Source organism: Benincasa hispida, chromosome 8 (genome assembly GCF_027475165.1).
Source record: "Benincasa hispida cultivar pf3 chromosome 8, pf3_genome.v1.1, whole genome shotgun sequence".
Taxonomy (NCBI): domain Eukaryota; kingdom Viridiplantae; phylum Streptophyta; class Magnoliopsida; order Cucurbitales; family Cucurbitaceae; genus Benincasa; species Benincasa hispida.
Window position 1 is genome coordinate 2,280,259 of NC_143485.1, and position 11,286 is coordinate 2,291,544.

Here is an 11,286-nt window from a genome sequence, read left to right on the forward strand (position 1 = left end):
CTAAATCATCCTATTGAAATAGAAACCTAACTAGTCAACGGAGTTACATCTAGTGGTTACTATTTCGCAGTCCAATCTTATGCAAACTCATTTCATAGGATACCTCCACTCGCATGTCGCCTATTCGAACACGTTGGATCATTGCATTTGTATCAAATATAAAAGTAGGTTGTATCCATAGTGTCACCATGATCAGGTACCCAACCTTATCTCTATACTATAGACCCTTTAGAATGTATCTTGAACATCGATCCCTGTATGTCTCCACATACAGTTCAAGACTCATAAGACAACCTAGGATGTTCGTTTATTGGGTTCAGGTTTATTAAGACGAAACAAATACAATACAATCAGTAACGCTTATTGAAAAAATATCGATAACTCTTTATTAATGACAGTCAATTATTTACATTTACTATCTACGGGTTTTAGGGTACAAAGACCAACAAACTTCCACTTGAACTAAAACTCTAGTTGGTGGGATGTACATAATATCCATAACCCAAAATAGCGAGAATGGTAAATAAACACAATAAACCAGGGCATCCATATATCCATTACACATCTCTCACTTGCCCTAGATTATATAATGTACATGTCTCGTAGACCTAGACTCTCTAGATGACTCTCGAAAATTATAGCCGAGAGAGCCTTCGTAAATGGATTAGAACCTTGTGCTCCGAAGCGATCTTTTTGTCGATCACATCTACTTGATGCACAATCTCCCGTATTAGGTGATACTTCCTCTCAATATGTTTTCCTCATTTGTGGCTGCAAGGCTCTTTAGAGTTGACTACTGCCCTATATTTGTCATAGTATAAGGTGATAGGCAAGTCCATGTTTGGAATGACTTCCTAATCACTTAGGAACTTCCTGAGCCAAACTGCTTTCTTTGCTGTTTCACAAGCAACTACATATTCAGCCTCCATTGTGGAGTCTACAATGCATCCTTGCTTGATGTTATGCCATACTCAGCTCCCTCATTCAGGGTGAACACTGATCCCGACGGGGATTTTCTAGAATCCTTGTCAGTTTGAAAATCAGAATCGGTGTATCTCGTAAGAATCAAATCCTTAGATCCAGCATGTAGTCCATTGTTCTCGTAGGATACTTGAGGATGTTCTTAACTGCAGTTCAGTGGTGTAACCCTGGATTGGACTGGTACCTACTGACTATTCTCACTACATAACGAATGTTTGGCCTAGAGTTAAGTATATCATACAATAAGTTGACCGCAGTTGAGGCATAGTGAATATGTCTCATATCCTCAATTTCTTGAGGTGTCTTAGGACACTGTTCCTTAGACAAGTGAACCTCGTGCCTGAAAGGTAATAAATTCTTTTTAGAGTTATGCGTTGAATATCGAGTCAATATTTTTTCGATATAAGTTACTTGAGACAGAGCCAACGTACTATTCTTACAATCTCTAATAATTTGGATCCTAAGAACATATTGCGCTCTCCCAAATCTTTCATTTGATATTTGGGTTGCGAGCCATTTTTTAATATCATTAAGGTACCCTACATCATCCCCAATGAGTAGGATATCGTCCACATAAAGTATAAAAAAAAAAACTACGTTTTTTGTTGATTTTTTTTGTAGACACAAGGTTCATCAAAGTTCTGATTAAAACCAAAAGATTTGATCGCAGTATCAAATCTAATGTTCCAAGATCTGGATGCCTGTTTCAACCTATAAATGGATCGATTTAGCTTGTAAACTTTTTGCTCTTGACCTTAGGCTATGAACCCCTTAGGCTGAGACATAAAGATATTCTCCTCAAGATTGCCATTCAGAAAAGCAGTCTTGACATCCATTTGCCATATCTCATAGTTATAATATGTGGCTATAGACAAGAGAATTCTTTTAAACTTAAGTATAGCAATAGGGGAAAAAGTTTCCTGATAGTCAACTCTTTCCCTCTAGGTATAACCATTTGTTACAAGTCTAACTTTAAAGGTTTGTACCTTTCCACCTACATCTCTCTTTCTTTTATAGATTCATTTAAACCCTATGGGTTTAACCCTTTAGGTAGATCTACAAGTTTCTATACTGAATTGAAGTACATAGACTCCATTCAAGGTCCATGGCTTTTACCCATTGCTCTTTGTCTATGCCATTCATTGCCTGCTTATAAGACAATAGATCCTCAACGACATCATCTAGTATGACAACCTGAGTTTTAGTTAAACCCAAGTAATAGTTAGGTTGTGATATAACCCTTCCACTATGTCGAGGCACTCTCAACAATTGAGAATGACGATATTAATTTAAAGTGCTAGCTTCTTCATTAACTCTTGATGTAGGACCAACTTCATCAACAACCCTTGTTGATTCTTCAATAGCTTCATTTAATACTAATTTGCTCTGTGGTTTATGATCTCTCATGTGGTCTTCCTCTAAAAATGTAGCATTTTTCGATACAAACACCTCGTTTTCTTAAGGGTTGTAGAACATATCACCCCTTGTTTCCTTAGGGTAACCAATAAATTGGCATAACCTTGAACGAGGTTCCAATTTCTTAGGATTTGTCACTAGCACATGTGCAGGACAACCTCATATTCTGAAATAATGCAAACTAGGTTTACGCTCCTTCCATAACTCGAAAGGTGTCAGAAACACTCTTCGATGGAACATTATTCAAAATGTGAACTGCAGTCACTACTGGATAGCCCCAAAACGAGCTCGACAATTGAACATAGTTCATCATAGAATGAACCATGTCTAACAAGGTTCTATTTCTCCTTTCTGATACATCGTTCTGCTGAGATGTATCAGGTGCTAAAAGTTGGGATGGGATTCCATATTCTATCATATATTCTTGGAATGCTAAATTCTTGTACTCTCCACCCTGATGAGATCGAAATATTTTAATCATTTTACATAGCAGCTTTTTAACTTCAGCTTTATATTCCTTGAACTTTTCAAGGGCCTCAGATTTATGTTCCATTAGGTACAAGTAACCATACTTTTAATAATCATCTATGAAAATGAAGTATTTGTACCCTCATTGAGCTTTTACATTCATTGGACCGCATACATTTGAAAGTATGAGCTCTAAAGGCTCTTTGGCTCTATAATATTTTCCACTAAAAGGTCTTTTTATTCATTTTTCCTTCAAGATATGATTCACATAGAGGTAATGAATCATCTTCTAACACACTTATAAATCCATTCTTTACCAATCTCCCGATTCCATCAAGATTTATGTGACCTAATCTCAAATGCCAAAGATATGTATTTTTGTTACTTGGAGAAATTCTTTGCCTTTTGTTTGCATATTAACAGTTTCAAACATCACATGATTTAAGAGTGCTTTTGCTTCAGTTGGTCTTAACACATACAAGTTGTTTTCTAATTTTGTTGAATAAATAATCACATTTTTAATAATGAACGCTTAAGAAATTGAATATTTTTTTTCTATAAAGCAAGAAATAGATACAAGGTTCCTTTTAATATTAGGAACTATATACAAGTTTTCCAAAAATAAGTATCTATTTCCAAAAAAACAACTTTGCAGCTCCCACAGCACGAGCTAAAATGGCTTCTATCGTTCTAACCTTGAGCGTCATTTCACTTCTTCGAGCTGCTGGAAGGAACTAATTTCCTATAAAGAAGAACAAACATGATTAGTGGCTCCTGAATCAAGTATCTAGGCATTATAGTCATTTTCCACTAAACAAGTTTCTAGAACTAGTAAATCATATTTACCTTCCTTTTCTTTCTTCTTCTCAGCCAAATACTTTGGGCTTGACCATCCACATTGCAGTGGAAACACTTACCTTTGCCAGCCACATCGGCCTTGCCCTTGCCTTTCCTAGCAGCAGGAGCCTTCCTCTTCCCTCATTTCTTCTTCTGGATCTTCCTAGAACTAGACGATGAGGGAACAAACTTAGTTCTAGAGGATGAACCCTTATGGAACTTTTTGGAATGGGCAACATTTGCCTCTCCTTCTATTGGTCCTTACTTTTCATAAGAGACTGGTAAGTCTGTAACTCATTCAGGAGGGAGTTATGGTGTACTCTATTTTATTCATAACCACATTGCTACATAATTGGAGGAAGCACTTTGGAAGAGATTCTAGAATAAAAGATACCTGACCTTGCTCTTAGATGGCCGCATCCTTCATTTCGATGACATTGAAGGGACCATCAGGTCAAGAATATGTTCTCTCACTGACTGTCCTTCCTTTGTTTGCACATTATAAACATACTTGAGAGCCTCATACTGGATCCAAGAGGACGGTTGTCCAAACATCTCCTGGAGAGACTCCATGATCTAACATGCAGTGATCATGGCCTCGTGTTTCTTGGTAAGAACGTTAGACAGACTTGCCAAGATATAGACTCAAACCTTGTCATTTGCCTTTGTCTAGCAGTTATGAGCATCCTTCATTGCTTGGATGCATTTCGAGGAGGGACTGGAGGACACTCCTTCGTTAAGACGAATCATATATCATCTATAACTAGAATCGTATTCAAGTTAGATTTCCACATCACATAGTTTTCACCAGTTAGTTTTTCGTTCTTTAGCAAGGAAATAATTGTGGAAGACATGTTGAAATGAATGACTAACAATTGACCGTATTAGTTATATTTATCTTAATAAATTACACAAAATACAAGCACCCAATCAATTCAGAAAACAAGCAATAAAAGAACATAATTAAATTATTAATTTAGTTTTTTCAACGATACTTCAGAGGTTTAGAGCAACAGTCACCGAAGGGCGATCAACTACCTCTCCCTTGAATTGAGACAATCGCAGCTAATTACTAATACCAAAATAACTCTTATTCCTATAGTTCTTAGCTACCATTTTTTGGCCAAAAATTCATTAACTATCTTAATTCATCTCATAGGTGTGACCCTACTATTTTCGGATCCTAGAGGTGTAAGTTTCTAAAATATGCAGCAGAAGAAAAACATATCATAAAGCATTTTAATTCATCAAATTTGGCTTTGGATTAAGCATGTTCATGAGATGTTAAGAGGGTTTCATACCTTTGAATACCTACTTCAAACTCGAAATTTAGCTGCAATCTTCTCCAATTCAGGCTGTAGACCATTACTAAAGCTTCTCTACTATCCTCTAGGAGCTTTAGATTGAGTTGTGAAACTCAAAACAAACTTGAATTTTGGGAATTAAAAAGAGAGGGAGACTGGTTTTTCTGGTTTTCACTTGTTGAATAACACCTTCTTCAACCTTTTGATTTTAGTCGAAAATCAGAAGTTGCATGCATGTTTTCAGCTCAATCCCTTTCTCCTTTAACCAGCATGCATTCTTGTTACATCAAAATTGGTCAGCTCCACCTTGAGAATTTTGAGTGGAATTAGTGAGGTATGAGTAAGGTGCTTGAAAAACTAAGTGAAAAAAATCCAACCATTTGGTTTTTCCAAATTTCCAATTTTCTTTTATTCTAAATTTGTTTTTCAAAATCAAAATACTTTTTCAATTTTAATTCTTTTAATTAAAATAAAAATTTTATTAATTTTATAAAAATTAATTTTTCTAATAAAATTAATAATTAAAAATTAAAAATTAATTAAACACTTTAATTAATTTTATTATTTTAATATCAAATATTAAATTAATTTGTCATCAATACCATCACCATGAATCTCTATTCATGAAATTAATATTTAAATAATATTTAAATATTAACCGATTCTTCAATTTTGTTTAATTCCAAAAATTAAACGTATAATTATAATACATATAATTACTAATTCCCTTAAATTCTAATTTGAACATTTCAAATAAACTTATCACGTTATTCTAAGGCTCATTCCGTTTGTGAGCTAGTAGGTGACCTAATGGACCTACAGATCATGGCTCCAAAGATTCGAGATTAATTGGCTAAACTCTTTACACCAAATTAACCCTCATTTGTTAACTATCAAGTCACTCCACTAAAGTCTAGTAGTTGCACTCCCCTCACTGTAGATATATTGTATCCACTCGATATAACCATGATTAGTAAGTTAACCCTTCACCGATTGTTCTTAAAAACGGCCGTGTCAAGTGGCTGTTTTACCCCCGAGATTACCTCTTGTTCCTTAGGTCCAACTTTATTCATATACTATAGACCATTTTCAATATTTGCTCAAACTTGATTCATCTTTATTTCTCTACATAAAGTTCAAGTATTCATATAATAGTCATGGGTCTTAGTTTATTGGATTTAGTCTTTACAAATGTAATTTTTCAGAATTCAATAACAACTTTATTGAATAAATATTGAATGTCTAACTTTACAAATTGCGAGTTTTAGGACATTCAACCCAACAAGAGGTATGCTTCAACAGGCTACTGTAAGAAAAGATAATTGTTGAAAATTAACCTAAGAAACTCTATCCATTACTAGATTTTGCATTGTTCCGAATCCTATCAGGCTCTTCAAAGGGGTGGTCGTTCTGAGACAACACACAGGCGGATCATAGGAATCTCACGGTGCAATCTAATGAAGAAGACCGTAGGATACGTTGACAAGCATCATTCTCCCACTTACTATAAACACTTTCCTTATTTACCTTGGTATTGACTTACTCAAAAACTTTCGGAAGGGAGGTCGCGCCCAGGGCGACACAAAGCCGAGCATGGATCTCACGTAGTGAATTTTTAGGGACGTGAAAGTGATGCGTTATTTTATGCAGTGATATAATGAAAGGAGTTGCGGTGATAGAAAATGCATTGTGCAACAAGCTTTCTCAGCAGAACCCAAGTATAAATCCTGCGGAGTTTCCTAGTAAGTCCAGGGTCGAACTAAGGGACTAAGGAACACAATATGTGGTAATAATTTTTAAGATCACTTTGCGGTAACACATGAATTAATGGTTTGGTTGGTTTGTTGTTTGAAGTATAAAAAGTATGCGACGGATTTAAGAATAGATTGATTATGCGGAAGATACACTGAGTATGCGAAGGAACGGGTTAAGAAGGTCTTTAGCTAGCGTTTCCCGAGAATGCATTCAAACTATGAGATCATGCTACACTTATGTGACAACAATCATTTTCCAATGCAATGCAGTAGCTCCTAATTCTAGGATGCATACGATGAATGCGATAATGTCTATAGAGCTTATTCCTAAGTCTCTACTTCTTGCCTATGCGATGATGCGAGATGCACATAAGGACAAGGTGACCGCATACAATCATAACCTATCCCTAGGATGCATGCGATGCGCTAATAGAAAACAGCGCTTATTCCTAAGCTTCTATCTCTTGATTATGCGTTTCTAATCTAACTCCCCCGAGCTTAGATTCTAACCTGACTTTTCCAAGCCTAGATTCTATCCTTAGATTACCCTCTTAAGTATCTCTAATGGACAAATGACGCATATATAATACAAGATAATCGAATAGAATGAAGATCCCCAATCATGTTAGCTAAGTGCTTCTCAACCCATTTGACAGATTTAGCTACTCATGCGTAATGTACAAAGAGTGAACAGATATAAAGATGTAAATTCCATTTCTATAGATAAGTTCAGAGTAGAAAATGACAATGGAAGATAAAGATAGAGAGCCTGGTAGCAATTCCTTGCTTCCCAAGGCCTTTACACTGTTAATTCTATTTTGCTCAAAAGATGTTCCTACTTCCACAGGAGTTGGTCCTCTCTCTGATCTTGACGCTTCCGACACTCTTCCAAGTTCACCGGAACGATCTCTCGGTACAATCTCACTTTCTTCACTTCCGCCTTCTAAGTAAAAGAGAACTAAGAACACTACTAATTCTAACTAAGGGGAAAATTCTCTAACTGTCGAACTCTTCACTGAGGGTGGCCTCTGGTATTTATAGAGCTTCAGGGTCAAAGGCTTCTTCTCTCTCATGATTGCACTGATGGGATGGTATTAATTCTCTGTCTGATGCGTCGAATATTTGTCATCGAAAAGTTGAATGTACTTGCTACAGTAGTTCGTTAACGACTTGTCAACTTAATTCGGAATCGACCATCATCAGCTTTCTGTCTCATCGTGATTTATTACGCTTTTCACCCAGATGCACCCACCAAGTTATGCTGGCTCTATACGAAAACCTTCTTAAGCAGATACTTGCAAGCGCAAATGACTGCATAGCCTTGCGTTAACGCAATCTTTTGATGCGCTCGACCGTTGATTTCTTTGGATCGCATTTTCCACCTTGTGTCAACGCATGTTCTGCACAAAAATACATAAGTTAACTGTTTTAATGCGTTGGACGTATGCGACCGCAATATTGTGAACTGAATGCTTTTTGGACACAATCTTGTATATTTTTATCAACGCAAACTTGCATTGTTTTATAACTTAGCACTGTAATCTTGTATATTTTTATCAACGCAAACCTGCATTTTTTTTTATCTTTGCATATTTTAGACATTATTTTTTTTCCTCTGAACTTGCGCTAATCCAAGTGTCTCGCCTTCGTTTTCGCTTGCCCCCTCATGTGTCATGCGGACATCCAACTACGAGCAAGGAGCTCTTTCTCAGACTAAACTCATGCCCATTTGGCAGCGGAGTTGCGGTCATTTATTTATGCGTTGATCACGATTCCTACCTTCGTTTTGGCTTGCCCCCACGTATGTCATGCGGACATCCAACTACAAGTAGAATCCGATCGCAACGTTATGATTTTTTATATATATAAACAAGGCTAAAAATAGCAAGGTAAAAAATGAATACTGCACCCCCAAATTTAAAATACGGCAATGTCCTCATTGCCAAAAGATTGAAAGAAGTCATGCGATGTTCTTAGGAAGTTTCATAAAGGGTCAATTTGAAAGAAAGCTAGCAGACCACTAACTTCTAGAAATATTTCATGAGGTGACTGTCCTAAAATTAAGTTGACTCTAGTGTATACGAAAAAATAGAAGCCTGCGTTTCATCATTGAAATCATAATTGGGAAAGAGAAATCATGCGGTGATTTACTAAATTGATCAATGTTAAATGATTGCGGTAACCAAAGAGAATGCGGTGATAAAATTTTCAAAATTAAAATGCGATGCGATAGTGCAAAATTTGGAATAAAGTCAAGGAAAGACACAACCCCCAAATTTGTGCTGTCGCCCGCATTATTTGTTTACGCATCCTGCTTTGCGGCGATCTACTTTCTTTGGATTGCAGTGACGGAATAAAGTAATCGCGTCTTTGTGTAGCGCCTCCACAATCGTTTACCTTGATTGTTGCAAGAAAAACATTGAGAGAGTCAAATAATCATAAAAAAACAAAGTTAGTAAAATCGTTTACCAGGATCGTTCAACACAATCACATTATTATTTTCTCTCTTTTTCTTTAAGCAATGAACAAATATGCGATAACAGATAACAGCAAGAGAGTTCATGAAGCATTGATAAGAAACAAAAAGGATATTCAAAAGGATTGCGTCCTTGATGAGGTTGAGTCGCATAGTAACTCAGGGACTGCTTATTTCAAGCTGGAATTTTCATGTCCACAGTGGCTTTTTCTTCTTTTCTCGATCTTCTGAAATCTTGACTACCTTAATCTAGAGCCTTTTCCCATTAATGTTCATCACAATTTCCCCCTTGCGCACATCAATTTGAGCGCGACCAGTCGAGAGGAATGATCGTCCCAATATGACGGGCACAACTTTGTCCGCTTTATAATTCAAAATGATGAAGTCTGCCGGCAAGATGAATTTGTCAATCGAGATTGTGGCATCTTTCAACTCTCCCTCGGGGTGTATTCGTGATCTGTTCGCAAGTAGAAGAGTTTCCATTGTGGGCGTGAGTTTGCCCATATTCAATCGTTTGAAGATTGATAGTGGCATTACATTTATACTCACCCCAAGATTGCATAGTGCTTGGCCACTGTAGACCCCTCCAATGAAGCATGGTATCGTGAAGATACCTGGGTCGCACATTTTTGGTGGGATCGTTGTAATGTCTCCGTAGCGATTTTATCTTCATGAATTTGTTTCTTTTTCAATCTTTGCAGGAATGGTGGTAGCTGGACTTCTTCTATCTCATGTTCTAGAGGCTTACAGATGGACGCAACTTTTGGTTTCATCTTCTCGGGCTCTTCTAAAACATATGTCAACGGGTTCTCAGTGGTTACTGCATTCAAGCTGGTCGCGATGGGTTCCTCCCTTCCTTCTGCAGTCATTGTTTTGCTTAACAAGGAGACTACTAAGCATTATTCCTTCCTCGTACCCCCAGCGTTGTAGAGGAGCTCAGTTGAGCTTGGCAACGCTTCTTGCGGTCTTTTTTTGAGTTCGCCCGCAATCTGTCCTAGCTGAAATTCGAGATTTCGGATGGACGTTACTTGACTCTAAAGCACTGATTCGTTCTTCTCAATGTACTGCTTAAGCAAGCTCTCTAAGGATGAAGATTGCGATGCCTGCGAACTGTTGGCTTGGTTATGTGTTGGATCGTTGGTTCGCGGGAAAAATCCGAGTGGCCCTTCTTTTTACGCCACTGGTTGAAAGCTTTGTTGTTGATTTTTCATGCGAAATTGGGGTGGTTTCTCCACCCAGGGTTGTATTCTTTATGAAGCATACTGACTACGTATTTTCTAGGCATTCTTCCATCGGATGTGCATCTCCGTAGATGACACAACTTGCTGTCGTTTAAGTAATTGCGTTGACCTGCCCTTTTTTCACTACCGTGTTGTTAATTGCGATGCCTTGTATTAAACTCATCATCGCAGTCATTTGGTTCTAAAGGGATGCGCTGGCCCCTTGTTCGCGTCATTGTCTTTAATTCTTAATCTTTAATCGGTTTCTCTTCAGTCCTCGTGATTTTTTGTAATGCGATCAAGGATATTTTTGAACTCCTCATACGTTTTATCTAGCAGACCTCCAGCTGTTGCTGCATTGGCAGTGGTCTGCGATGCAGGGGTTAATCCTTGGTAGAAAATCTCCATCTGTAAGCAATCTGGTAAGCCGTTATGTGGGCAGTCTCTTACCAGCCTCTTAAACCTCGCCCAAGCATCGTTGAGCAATTCATCAGTTTCCTATTCAAAATTGGTTATTAATTTCCTTCTCCTAGCATTCTCAGTTGGTGGGAAATATTTCTTCATAAGCTTCTCTACTACTTGTTCTCAAGAAGTAATCTCCTCCATTTCAAGAGAATACGCCCATTTTTGTGTCTGGTCACACAACGAAAATGAGAACAAAGTTAGTCGAACTTCCTCCGTAGAGATATTCGGGAACACAAAAGTGTTGCAGATTTCTATGAAGCTTCGGAGGTGGGCATGCAGGTCTTCGCCATGCCTTCCTCTAAACTGTCCAGTAGTCTAGATCATCTGCAGCATCACCGATTTCATTTCGAATCTCGATCCATCAA

At 37.4% G+C, this 11,286-nt stretch overlaps 1 non-coding gene across 1 annotated transcript; it reads left to right on the plus strand.

Annotated features, from left to right (window-relative positions):
* The first annotated feature begins 10,880 nt into the window (after positions 1-10,880).
* On the plus strand, positions 10,881-10,987 carry LOC120084296 (small nucleolar RNA R71). The gene has a single exon (XR_005483660.1). It is a non-coding gene; the product is annotated as a small nucleolar RNA R71 (small nucleolar RNA).
* The last annotated feature ends 299 nt before the right edge of the window (positions 10,988-11,286 follow it).